This window comes from Heterocephalus glaber, unplaced genomic scaffold (assembly GCF_053883595.1).
Source record: "Heterocephalus glaber isolate CG9 unplaced genomic scaffold, H.glaber_assembly_v1.0 deba00001497, whole genome shotgun sequence".
In the NCBI taxonomy this organism is placed as follows: domain Eukaryota; kingdom Metazoa; phylum Chordata; class Mammalia; order Rodentia; family Bathyergidae; genus Heterocephalus; species Heterocephalus glaber.
The window spans coordinates 71,586,115-71,599,255 of record NW_028258320.1 but is presented as its reverse complement, the minus strand read 5'-3'; the positions used below and the strand labels follow the sequence as shown (position 1 = coordinate 71,599,255).

The 13,141-nt window shown below is 36.0% G+C and overlaps 1 protein-coding gene and 1 pseudogene across 26 annotated transcripts in view; one reads left to right on the top strand and one right to left on the bottom strand.

Annotated features, from left to right (window-relative positions):
- The window catches only part of Vti1a (vesicle transport through interaction with t-SNAREs 1A), a 416,873-nt gene that overhangs the window by 41,445 nt on the left and 362,287 nt on the right, over nucleotides 1–13,141 (top strand). The gene's annotated exons all lie outside the window — the stretch shown is intronic.
- LOC110347873 (large ribosomal subunit protein uL18 pseudogene) lies at nucleotides 5,920–6,712 on the bottom strand (annotated as a pseudogene).

The following is a 13,141-nucleotide window of genomic DNA, read 5'->3' as shown; positions in this document are numbered from 1 at the left end:
CATAGATGTATATGTTTTTCTAATTTTTTATTTTTTTTCCCCTGCATTCATTTCCTATCTCTTGAATCTTTTTGTAGGATCTTTCTGTTTACCTATTCAAAGTATTTTGGCTTAATAAGTGAGCCTAAGAGAAATCTAGTGAACCCGCTCCCTACCCACACATACTTTATGTCAAAGCATTTCTTATAGCACTTTGCCACCTGTAGATCTGTGCTCAGATCAAGCAGTTAAGAGTGTCATGCAGCACTGTAAAAACTATTGGCTTATAGAGGCTCTTATGGGACAATAGTAAGGTGGACTGGGGCTGGGGATTTAGCTCATTGGTGCCACAAAGTCCTAAGTTCTATCCCCAGCACCAAACAACAATAACAACAACAAAACAATAGTAAGCTGAACTGGAAATAGCCCTGAGCTGCTAGTTAGAAGGCCTGGAATTAAGTCCTCCCTTGACCATCAACCACCTTAAGGAATTTTTATAGACCACCTACATTTCCAGGGCATCTCTTCCTTGTTTTTAATATGAGTAATGAGACCTGTTTTACCTACCGCATATTTGGGTAATTATGAAATTATGTATCATAAAAATGCTTTTGAAAATACATGTCAGGAAATCCTTATTAGAGTGCCCTTATGTGGTATATCTATCATGTCTTTTTGTTTACTTGCTCTGTTGTGATAGACTGATCTTTCATTCAGATCCAAAATAAGTTTTGGAAATCTGAGTCTTGGACAACTTTGAACCCAAGATATTAAGATTTGATAGTCATTGTAAACAGTAACCATTAGAAATAGTATCACTAGCCTAAAGAACATACCATGTACCTCAAAAACAAATAAACTATAATTTTCCTTGTAATAACACACTCAGATAGAAGACCCTGATACCATGGTTTCTGTATTTGTACATAGACTTTTTTTTTATCCTTGACTCAATGGTCAATCCCTAGGCCACAATCATTTCTGAATTTCTCTGTCTGTATTCTTCTATTTAGAGGATATCCTTGATTTTGTCACATTTAATCTTCCCTTAAGTACATTATGTATGTGCTGTTAAAACAGTCTTTCAGGCTGGGAATGTAGCTCAGAGATCGAGCACCTGGCTAACATACCTGAGGCTCTGGGGTCAGGCCCCAGCACCACCTCCAAAAACGCTGGATGGGGGAACATTTTAGTTAGAGATAATACCACTTTTTAAAGGGATAGATGATCTCAAAATAAGGAGGACTGTATATACATATAGACTTGGGTTGAGAAACATTAAGCTAGACTTTAAAAACTAACAAAAGGAGCTGGAGGATTCGACAGTGTTGTATCTTAGACCAGCTTGGAGGGTTGGTCTACCATTGCCAATTGGATCAGATTCACATTTTGCATTCTAGTATTTATTTTATTCCTGCTTGTCCTCAGCCCCAAGCCACATCATTTCACAAGCTTCAGTTGTCCTTAGTTGCCTGCCATATCAAATTAATCTCATATTGTTATGTACAGTTGATTTATTCATTCTCACCTAGCTGCCTATACATACTATTCTATGTGGAATTCTCTCATCCTGTTTGTATCCTGTTGGCTTTCAATATATTATTCAGAAAACATTAATTACTCCAGCTCGTCTTTCTGACTAATATTCTCTCCTCTACTCTGCATATCTTTTGTAATATATTTACCAAAGAGGGAGAAAATGCTTTTGTCCAAGTAGTCTAACTTAAAATTGACTGTCATCTCAAAATTTAACTTAAATTTATACAAATGTTTTGGTAGTGATTAATAGATACAGTCCTTCACATGTCCTGCCTGTGTAGTTGCTTAGGAAGACCAGGTGGTGATTATACAGAACTGTGAGAAGAACTATTTGGGTGATGATTTGATTTTTGGGGGCCGTGTTTCATCACATATGATAAATAAACTAAAAGAATACTGTGGTGATGTCAGAATGTATACTTCCAAATTGAATTGAACATGTTTTTGACTGTTTCATCCTTCATTCTCCCAGTGCCTGTGAGTGCCTGAGACTTACGCTGCCCTATGGTTTGCTTCCATGTGAAATTAGCCTTACTGCTTCACCTACATGGCATGCTATTTTAGAACAGGAGCTGTGACCTATAATGTTGTGTCAGAGTGTATAAATTCTGTGCAAATACAGAGTCCACCAAAAAACTGTATACACAGGGAGAGAAAAACTTGCATAAATATTTTAATACTAAATTTATTGAGACATCGGGAGAGTAATACAAGTTACTTTTTGGCTTCTACAATTAAAAGACATGCTCAGAGTGGTGGCTATCTGTTGAAAAAACATCATACTATTTTTCTTTTCCTGAAGTGTGTATACATTTTTTGGCAGACTCATTCATGAATGATAAATAGGGATATCAAAGCTAATATTCTACAAAATTGAAATTGTGGTCCAATTAGCTATTCTCTGTGATAAGCGAGGAGAGTTACAATGCGCTGTTTTATGAAATTTCTACTATTTCATTGAGTAAAATGCCCGTGTCACTCTTGGTTAAAATATAGGACTTCACCATCCCGTGTCAACCAGAACCAGATTCAAAGGCATGAGTTAATAGGAGTGTAATCAACTTATTGAACTGGTCGGTAGCTGAGCAAGAATTAGAAACCAGTATTTGATTCTATATTCAGTATTCTTTCCAATGTACCACTTTGTTGTCTATATATAAACCGTACTTCTTACAGTGCTGTGGTTTTTCATAAGTCATGTAAAAATCAGGCTTCCTCTCATTTCTCTGGTCTTCATTTCTTGTCGATTCAATATTTGTGGAATACTGTATTATGTTTAGGATGCTTTACATCCAGTACTCTAGGAATGTTTGTGTATTTTAGATCCCAAGAGTCCTGAAGTGTATCAGGAAATGAAAGAGCTGGTGGGTAACAGAAGGCCTGGCAGTCCTAGAAGTGATCGATAGATTGCAGTATTGTGTCTTTTCTAGCAACAAATTTCTTTTTGAAATAAAAGAAAAAAGCAGGGCATGGTGACGCAGGCCTGTACTCCCAGCATTTAGGAGGCTGAGGCAGGAGGACTGCCATGAGTTCAAGGCCTGCCTGGACTACATAACAAGTTTAAGGCCAGCCTAAATTATAAAGCAAGACTCTGTCTCATAGAATGAATGAATGAATGAATGAATGAATGAATGAAAGAAAGAAAAAAAGAAAGAAAAAAGGAAAGGAATGGAGAAAAGATAGTAGTAAATTCTTTGAGGTCATGCTTTTGTTTTTGCCCATGGAACTTTGACCTCTCCCTGAGCTCTGTTTCCCCATCCATACAGTGAAGTGGTTGCCCTGGACCAGTAGTTGTTAAACTCAAATGAGAAGCAGAATCACAGGAAGGCTTGTTAGTGTACACACTGCTGGGACTGCCTAGAGCTGATAATCGAGCGGCAGAGAAGGCCCAGGAAGGGCCGGGCTGTCATTTCTAAAGAGTCCCAGATCTGTGGCTCCTGTTACAGGGTCACACTTGAGAGCCCCTGGGACAGAGGTGCTTCCTGAGTCCTCCTCAGCTCTCCCGTTTTACGGCTGAGCTCTGTCAGTTTCCTGGACACATGGAAGGTACCTTGTTATCCTCCACTTTGAAGATGTACTCCTTAAGTCTGCTTTAATTTTGCTTGGTGCATTTTCTCACCACAGTTAAGTACCTTTCCCTTAGAAGTACTCCCTTTCCCTTTTCTTTGTGCACTGCCAAACAGAATGTTTGTTTAAGTAATGTTAGTGAAATACATTTCCAAACTGCTCTTTGGGGAAATCCCAATGAAATTTTAAAGTATCATTAAGAATGCAAACAATACAATCTATGATTAGCTGTAGGCATCTTTACATTGGGATGACTAAAAAATGGTTCTGGTTAATTAGAAGTAATTTGTTAAAACCTGAATTCTCTTTTTTTCTCTCTCAGATTAAAACTCAGTTCCCAGGTGGATGCTTATAAGTACAGGAAATGTAATTGTCAGATGATTAATTGCAAAAGATAGATAATTAGAGTTCATATGATGTGTCAAATATGGGTAACCAGGAGGTTGGCTGCTTGTTGAAAGAGAGCAGCTGAAATCTAGACTATGGCTTGTGGCCATGGAAGGGTGATTTGCCCTGACCACCAGGCCCTGTGGACCAAGCTTGCTTGAATCTTGTGCATTTCATCCTATTTGCAGCAAATTCCTCACAAAAAACTAGTACTAGAAAAAAGTTCCCACTACCTGAAGCCAGGCTTAGAAAATTAAGCTGTTGAACTTCCTTTGTAATGTCAAATAGAGAATTTGGGATTTCTAACATTTTTTTTAGTACCATTGTTTAAAAAAAAAACAACTCTCCATTGAACCTGCCTAAGAAATTTTATCCTCTGTTGAAACTTGTTTTTATTTCTTAATTTCCAATAGCCAAATCTTATTTCTTTGCCGTTAATGCCTCTTGTTCCTGGAAGTTAAGTGTTTTCTTCATAAATCATTGGATCCCAAGATAGAATCACTTTTGCCTCTTAAATGTATTAATCATGTTTCTTTATAAATCCACCACCAAAAAATTAATGAAATGAGAAAAAAGTATTTTACCCTGTCAGTAATTAAATTAGCCATCTCCAGCCTGACTCACTTGTTGGTTTAGTCACAACAAAATAAATAAAAACTAAATCTTTCTCCTGCATTTGTAAAGAGGCCTCTTTCTCCATCTTTAAACTTTGTATTTTTACTGAAGAATTTTGCAGCCCTCAGAAATACTGTTTTACAAATTCAGCTAATGACCCAAATCCTGCTTGTTTGTTGTATAGGAGTTATATTAAAATAACTCACTGTATGTGTATTGTCATTAATGATATGCTCATTTTGATAATGGGGCTGCAGATTCTTAGTCTATAGTCCTTGGGGAGATGCTACAATTTTTTTTAACTAAGTATTGTTCTGGCTCCTTTCCTTGATTGGCCCAGAAATAGCAATCAGCTGGGGAGCAGGATGACATGCCTCTTAGCGATCCCTTTGATCTTTGAGATGAGTATCAACATTGTATGCTTCCTAATGGAAGTGTAATTTAATGAAATCTATTGGGTAAACATACTTCAGATGTTCAAAGGAGGTGACAAAATTTTTGCTGGCAGCCAGGACCTGGCTGCTTTCCAGCTTGCCTCTAGCTGCTATGCATATAGCATTGAGAAAAAGCACTTAAAATAGGAACACAAAGTATTATTTTCATTGTGTTTCAGTACCCCTGCCCACTCTTCCCTACCCATTTCTTCCCCTTTAGTTTATTTTTTGGTGTTTCTGCAGGTGCCCTTTGACATAGAACCTCTCCTAGTATAAAGTGCCATGTGAGATTGGATCTTTTTCTACTTTTCTTGGAAACCAGGAGTAGTACATTGGATATATGGCACCAAACTCAGAAGCTGTAGGCATGAGATGTACCTAGAATATCCTAGAAGGGGAAAATGTAGTCTATAAAAAAGTGCGTATTTCAATATGGTTGACTAAATGAAATACTATTTTGAGAGATGATAGAGCATTTTTGTTTCAGCAATCCTTGAGGAAGTATAATGGAAATAGCCCTACCCAGTGACAGCCCGGGGACATGACTAATTTCTAGTAAGTCATGTTCTCTCTCTGGGCTTCAGTTTCCTTATGTGTAAAATGAAGTATTTGAATGAGATGATTGTGAAGGTCATTTTCAGCTCTGAGATGTTATGATTCTTTCTAAAACTGAAGGTCTGAAGATCAACACTGTCCAATAAAAATGTAATGGTAGGGTTGGGGATTTAGCTTAGTGGCACTGCGCCTGCCTCACAAGCACAAGGACCTGAGTTCGATCCCTGGTACCAAAAAAAGTAATGGTAGCCACTTATGTAACTTTTTATTTTTCTAGCTACTTCATCAAGAAGTTTATTTTCTTTGTCTAAAAAATCTTCATAGAAAATTGTTTGGTATAGCTTTAGCTCTCAGCAGTAGCTTGCTCCTGAGTTTTGGGGAAGCTTTTCTTCTTTTGAGCTACCTAATCCTTATAGGCAAGGGACATTTTGGTACAGTTCCATGTCTTCTTTATAGCTTCTCTCTTGGGCTTTTTTTTATAGACTGGATTCTCTCAACAGCAAGAGCTTTCTTATATATTTCCTCCACCATGTCTGGAGTTATGTTGTTCTTTATTGCTGAGAGAATTGTTTCCTGTAAGCATCTTCATCTTCTTCCATTAAGTGCCATATAGTCAGAAATGTTCTGACCCAGTGTGCTTCAGATGTACTTCTGGATTGAACTTCTTGGTTTCAGAATCATAACCAGGAAATTGTTTGGTGGTGTGAAGGATAGACACAGTTTCCTTCAGGGCCCCCAAAACTACATTGGCAATAGTAATTCTGGCAAAGACTACTTATAAGTTGCTGGTAAAGGCACCAGGTTGACCATCAATGCTTTTCAGATTGTATGCATTTCTGGTTACCTCCACTTGGCATTCGGAGATCTTGTCCATGGCAAACCTGTTGAGAAACTATGGACCAACAGCAAGCCAGTACAGTATACTGCAGTATAATTTGTCTGGACAACCTTCGCACAATATTTTGGCAGTTCATATGCATAAGCTCTGCAGACTATCATATCTCCTGTTCTATATGGCCATAAGTGAACTGACAGGTAATACCTCTGTTATACAAACTATCATCCTATGTTTGAGCATGATTTTTTTTATCCTGGATCACCAAGCATTTCTGAGAGTAGTGATCAGTTTTGACCTCTCATCTTCTCATTTCACTTGGTATCTCCTTTTTTTTGGTACTGGGGATCGAACTCAGGACCTTGTACTTGCGAGGTAGGCGGCAGAACCACTGAGCTAAATCCTTGGCCCTCACTTGGTATCTCTTACAGTAGCCCTTATTCTTGACAATGTCAATCCCATTCTGCAGGCCCAGCAGTATTATAGATGAGGGAAGCTACATATGTAACTATAAACTCTCTAGTAACCACATCAAAACAAAACTAGAAAGAAAAAGGTGAAGTTAATTTTAGTAGAATATTTTATTTAGCCCAATAAATCCAAACAAAATACTATCATTTCAATATGAACTAAATTTTAAAAATTATTGACAGAATATTTCACTTTTGTCTAAGTCTTCAAAATCCCTACAGCATATTCCAGTTCTAACCTTTCACGTTTCAAGCACTTATAATCACACATGGTTGGTGACAACCATGTTGGACAGCAGTTCTAGATGCTGCAGTGTGTCCATTCCAAACCACATTTCCAGGAGCCAGTGGAGCATGAACACAAACGTTCTTAAACTTCCCCCTTTTACTAGTTCTGAACTTCAGAGAGCATTGTAGCCACCTGAGGAGCTTTAGCAGCTACTGATGCCCGAATCCCCTGCCCAGAGATTTTAAGTTAATTGGTCTAAGTGTATCCAGGACACAGGGATTTGTATAAAGCACTGCAGGTTATTCCAGTGTTCAGTTGAGGCTGAAAAGTGCTACATGAGACCTAATGTTCTTAAGAGGCAGCTGTGTCTTCCACAGTCTCTCCACTGCCAAGGAAGCTTTCTTGTTCACTCTGCTTTCTTGGTAAGAAGGTCTATATATAAGATCTTTAGATCAGATGTAAAATATTGCCACTCAGTAAACTATGAACTAAGAGAATGATAGATTTTATATTTCCTATTAAAAATAGGGATGTAATAGCTAAGTGAGCGTGGACACTTTGAAGTGTTTTCAGAACAATAACAACAAAAAACAAACTACAAGTAGAGCCTTTGACATTAGTCTTAAGAGTCTTATAATCTCAGAAATGATATACAATATATAAAGGCAATTTCCTCAGTCACTACTACCTTTTTGGTATTTTAAAAAATTGTTTCCTAGATAAAAGTTATTTCCTTAGGGTTCAGCTTCTCCTTTTATTTTTTTTTTTAACAGCAGAACATTTATTGGTACATTTTAAGCATACATAACGGTAACACTCATCATCGGGCATTTGTCCCTGTACGTGACACATCCTGCCTATTTTTTCTCCTCCCCTCAAGCCACTTCCCCTCCCTATGTACAAAAGCTTTGTTTCCATTTTTTCCCTCTATTTTCACTTTTTTTCCTTGTCCCTTCCTTTCTCCCTCCCTCCTCCTTTGTTCCCCTTCCTATTTGAACATTTTCTCCCCATTTCCCAATATCTCTTATACATTTTAATCTTTGTTTCTACTTCTGGTTTCTCACACCAGAGAAACAGTGTGGTATTTAAACATGTGTGTCCAATTTATTTCACTTAAGAGCATAGTCTCAAGGTCCATCCATTTAGCTATAAATGTCTGAACATCATCCTTCTTTATGATAGAGTAGTACTCCACTGTATAAAAAAAACCCCACATCTTCTTTATCCATTCTTTGGTTGATGGGCACTTGGGCTGTTTCCAAGATTTAGCTATTACAAACTGTGCCGCTATAAACGTGGGTGTGCATATATCACTGTGGTATGATGCTTTTAATTCCTTCAGGAAGATACCAAGAAGGGGCATAGCTGGGTCAAATGGAACCTCTAGTTTTAGTTTTTTGAGAGATCTCCACACTGATTTCCACAGTGATTACACTAGTCTACACTCCCAGCAACAGTGGAGAAGGGTTCCTTTTCCCCCACAACCCCACCAGCATTTGTTATTGGTTGACATCTTGATAGCAGCCATTCTTTCTGGAGATGCAATCTCAACGTTGTTTTAATTTGCATTTCTTAAATGACCAGTGATGTTGAACATTTTTTCATATGTTTATTTTCTGTTTCTACTTCATCTGAGAAGTGTCTATTCATTTCAGATGCCCATTTGAGAATTGGGTCTTTGAATTTAGCGGGTCTGATTTTTTTGAGTTCTTTATATAGTCTACATAGTAGTCCTTTGTCTGATGAATAGCTGGTAAAAATTTTTTCCCACATTGTGGGTTGTCTCTTCACTCTGTTGATGGTTTCTCTTGCTGTGCAAAAGCTTGTTAATAAGATAAGATCTCAGTTGTTGATTCTTTGTGATAGTTTCTGTGCAGCCCAGGTTTTGTTCATAAAGTCTTTGCCTATGCCAATGTCTTTGAGAGTCCTACCTATTCTATCTTCCAGAAGATTTAGTGTTTCTGTTTTAAGACTCAGATCTTTAATCCATCTGGATTTTAGTTTAGTGCATGGTAAAAGATAAGGGTCTAGTTTCAATCTTCGGCATATGAAAAGCTGGTTTTTCCAGCACCATTTATTAAAGAGGCTTTCTTCCAGTGAAGGTATTTGGCTCCTTTGTCAAAGATAAGGTGGCTGAGTGTGTCTGGAGTTGTTTCTGCATCTTCTAATCTGTTCCACTGGTCCTCAGGTCTGTTTCTTTGATAGTACCATGCTGTTTTTATCACAGTAGCTTTGTAGTATAATTTCAAGTCAGGGATTGTAATGCCCCTGCCTTGCCTTCGTTGCCCAGAATTGCCTTTGCTATTCTAGGTCTCTTCTTGTTCTAAATGAATTTTAGGGTTGTTTTTTCTAACTCTTTGAGATATGCTGGTGGAGTTTTGATCAGAATTGCATTGAATCTGTGTAACAATTTTGGAAGTATGGCCGTTTTCACTATATTGATTCTTCCTACCCAAGAACAAGGGATGTCGTTCCATTTTCTGATATCTTCTTTGGTCTCTTTTTTCAGAGTACTGTAGTTTTCAGTGTAGAGGTCTTTTATTTCCTTTGTTAGATTAATTATAGGTTTTTCTTTCTTTTCTTTTTTTTTTTGGATGCTATTGTGAAAGGTGTGGTTTCTGTAATTTCTCTCTCTGTGAGTTTGTCATTCCTGTACAGGAAAGCTATTGATTTTTGAGTGGTGACTTTGTATCCAGGTACGCTACTGAATTTGGGTGTTAAATCTACAAGTCTTTCGGTGGAGATTTATTGAGGTATGATTTACATCCCATAATGATTTCTGTTGTCGTATACAAATCAGTGATTTTCATGGTGCTGTATTTATATAGTTGTACAATCATAACATCTAGTTTTATAACACTTCTTGGGGTCACTTGTGGCCATTTGCAGTCAGTGCTTATTCCCACACCTAGTTCCGTGCCAGCTGCTGACCTGCTTTCTCTGTGTCACAGTTCTGCTTTTTCTAGTAATTTCAAGTAAATGGAATCATGCAATATGTCTATCCTCCTTCATTTACTATAATATTTTTTAGCTTTATTTATATTGCAGCGTGTAAGAGTAGTTTATTATTAATATTCCAGTGTATGGATATACACCACATTTTATTTATCTATTTACCAGTTTTGATGACATTTGGGTCAATTACTTCTTTTAACAATTATAACTCACACTGCTGTGAAAATTAACTTACAAGTCTGTGTGGCAATGTGTGACATAAATGTGATTTCTTTTGGAAAATCAGCTAGGAGTGAAATTGCTGGGTCATGTGATACATGTACACTTTTTAGGAATTTGTCACATGGCTTCAAAAGCAGCTGTATTTTACATTCCTGCCAGCAATGTGTGAGTGTTCCAGTTTCTGTCCTCATCAGAGCTTATTGTCAACCTTTTTGATTGTAGTCATCTAGGGTGTATGTAATGACATCATGTAGGTTTTTTCCCCCGTTTAGTGTTTTTCCAAATTCTTTTAACATTGTTACCTGATACATAAAAATTACACATATTTATGGAGTACTGTGTGATGTTTTGATCCATGTATATACATGATGTAATGTTCAAATTGGGGTAAATACCTCAGTCCTCAAACACCATTCTTCTATGGAGAAACATTCAAAAACCTTTCTTCTAGCTTGTTAATAATAAACGTTGTCATTATCTTTAATCACCTGCTGCGCAACAGCACACAGAACTGCTTTCTTTTCTAACTGTAACTTAGTACCCGTTAAGCAGACTTTTCCTACCCTTCCCCCTTCCCCACTCTCCCTGGTATCTGGTAACCACCATTTTAGACCATGTCTTTCTGTGCATAGCTTTTTCTGCTTAACATAATACTCTCCAGTTCCACTGCAAATGATAGGGCTCCACTATTTTTTATAGCTGAATGGTGTTCCTTTGTATATACGCACCAAGATTTTTTAATGCATTCATCAATTGATGAACACTTAGGTTGTTTCCATTTCTTGGTTCTCCAGAACAGTGCTGTAATAAACATGGAAGTGTAGATGTCTCAACATTACTGACTTCTTTTTCTATGTTTCTATACCTAGTAGTGGCGTTGCTGGATCATATGGTCACATCTTGACATTTTAATTTGCATTTCTATATAGACTCATGATACTGTGGGTCTCTTATTGTGTTTATTATCCCTGTATATGTCTTTGGTGGAATGTCTATTGAAATTATGATTAAGTTCTTTGCATATTCTGGATAGATCAAATACATGATTTGCAAATATTTTCTTCTAGTGTGTGGCTTATCTTTTTGTTTTCTTAATGATGACTTTTGAACTACAAAATTTTAAGATTTTTATAAAATTAATTTAAAAGGATCATGCTTTGGGTATTGTCATCTTACAAATCTTTGCCTAACTAAAAGGCACAAAGATTTTTTCTCCTACTTTTGAAGTAGTTTTAACTCATATATTTAAGTCTGTGATCTATTTTGAGTTATTTTCTTTATTATGGTATAAACTAAAGTATCACAAGTTGTTATTATTTTTGTATATAGATAGGCAATTACTCCAGGACCATTTGTTGAAAAGATTGTCCTTTCCCTCACTGAATTCCCTTGACACTTTTGTAAAAAAAGTAAAAAACAAAAAAGTAAGATGACAGTAATATAACAGTTTATTTCTGGACTTAGTGTTTCATTTTCATGGATCTGTATATCCTTATGCCAATACCATGATACTTTGATTACTGTAGCTTACAGCAAGTTTTGAAATCACATATTTATATAATACAAATCCTCCAACTTAGTTCTTTTTTAAAAATGGTTTGCAATTCTAGATCCTTGGCATTTTCATATAACTCTCAGGATCATCTCATCAATTTCTATGAAAAAAATCTGACATTTTAAAGGAGATTTATTGATCAGAAACAATATAGATTGATTAGGGAAGAAATTACTATCTTAACAATATTGAGTTTTCCAATCTATTTTTTTAGATCTTTAATTTCTCTCAGCAGTGTTTTCTAGTTTTCAGCATGCAGGTCTTACAGTTTGTAAAATTTATTTATAATTTTTTATTCTTTTTGATGCTATTGTGAATGAATCTTTTTCTTAATTTTATTTTGGGTTTGTTCATTGTTACTACATAGAAATGCAATTGATTTTTGTAATTGATCTTGTATTCTGTAACCTTGCTGAACTCATTTAATAATTCAAGTAGTTTTCTTTTGTATTTTCTACATGAAATATCATGTCGTCTGTTAATAAAGACAGTTTTACTTCTTTCTAATAGGAATGTCTTTCATTTTTTAACTAAAAAATTTTTGCCCTTTTGTATGGGTTAAAAATTGTTACAGAATTGAATAGCAATGGTGACAATGGATTTCTTTGCTTTTTTCCATTTTTAAAGGAAAAACATTCATAGTTTCACTATATGATGATGTTAGTACAGGTGTTTTATAAATGCCCTTTATCAGGTTGAGGAATTGCCCTTTATCAGGTTGAGGAATTTCCCTTTTATTTTTGTTTATTTTGAATTTATTTTATATTATAAATGGGTATTGAATTTCACCAAATGTTATTTTTATCTATTGTGATGATCATGTTTTTGTTCTTTATTGTATTAGTATGATATATTAATTGGATTTTGAATGTTAAACCAGCCATATATTTTGAAGTGAAATCTCACTTTTTCATAGTATATAATACTTCTTACATTATTATGTTTGGTTTTGCTCAACAGTTTTATATATATGTTTTCAAGGAATATCAGTGTGCAGCTTTTCTGTCCAGCCTTTATCTCGCTCCTTCATCATCACAGGACTGGTCTCCTAGAATCAGGTGGGAACTGTCTCTTTCTCTGTTTTCTAAATGACTTTGTGTGGAGTTGTTTATTTCTCACCTCAGTGTTTGGTAGAATTCATCAGTGAAGGTGCGTGGGCCTGGGTTTGTTTATTATTGTTTTTATTGTTGTTTGATGGAAAAATTGTTTTTCTAATTTAATTTTTCTACCTGTCTTAGGTTTTTGTTTTTATTTCCTTTTGAGTAAGTTTTCATCATTGTGTTTCTAAGAATTTGTCCC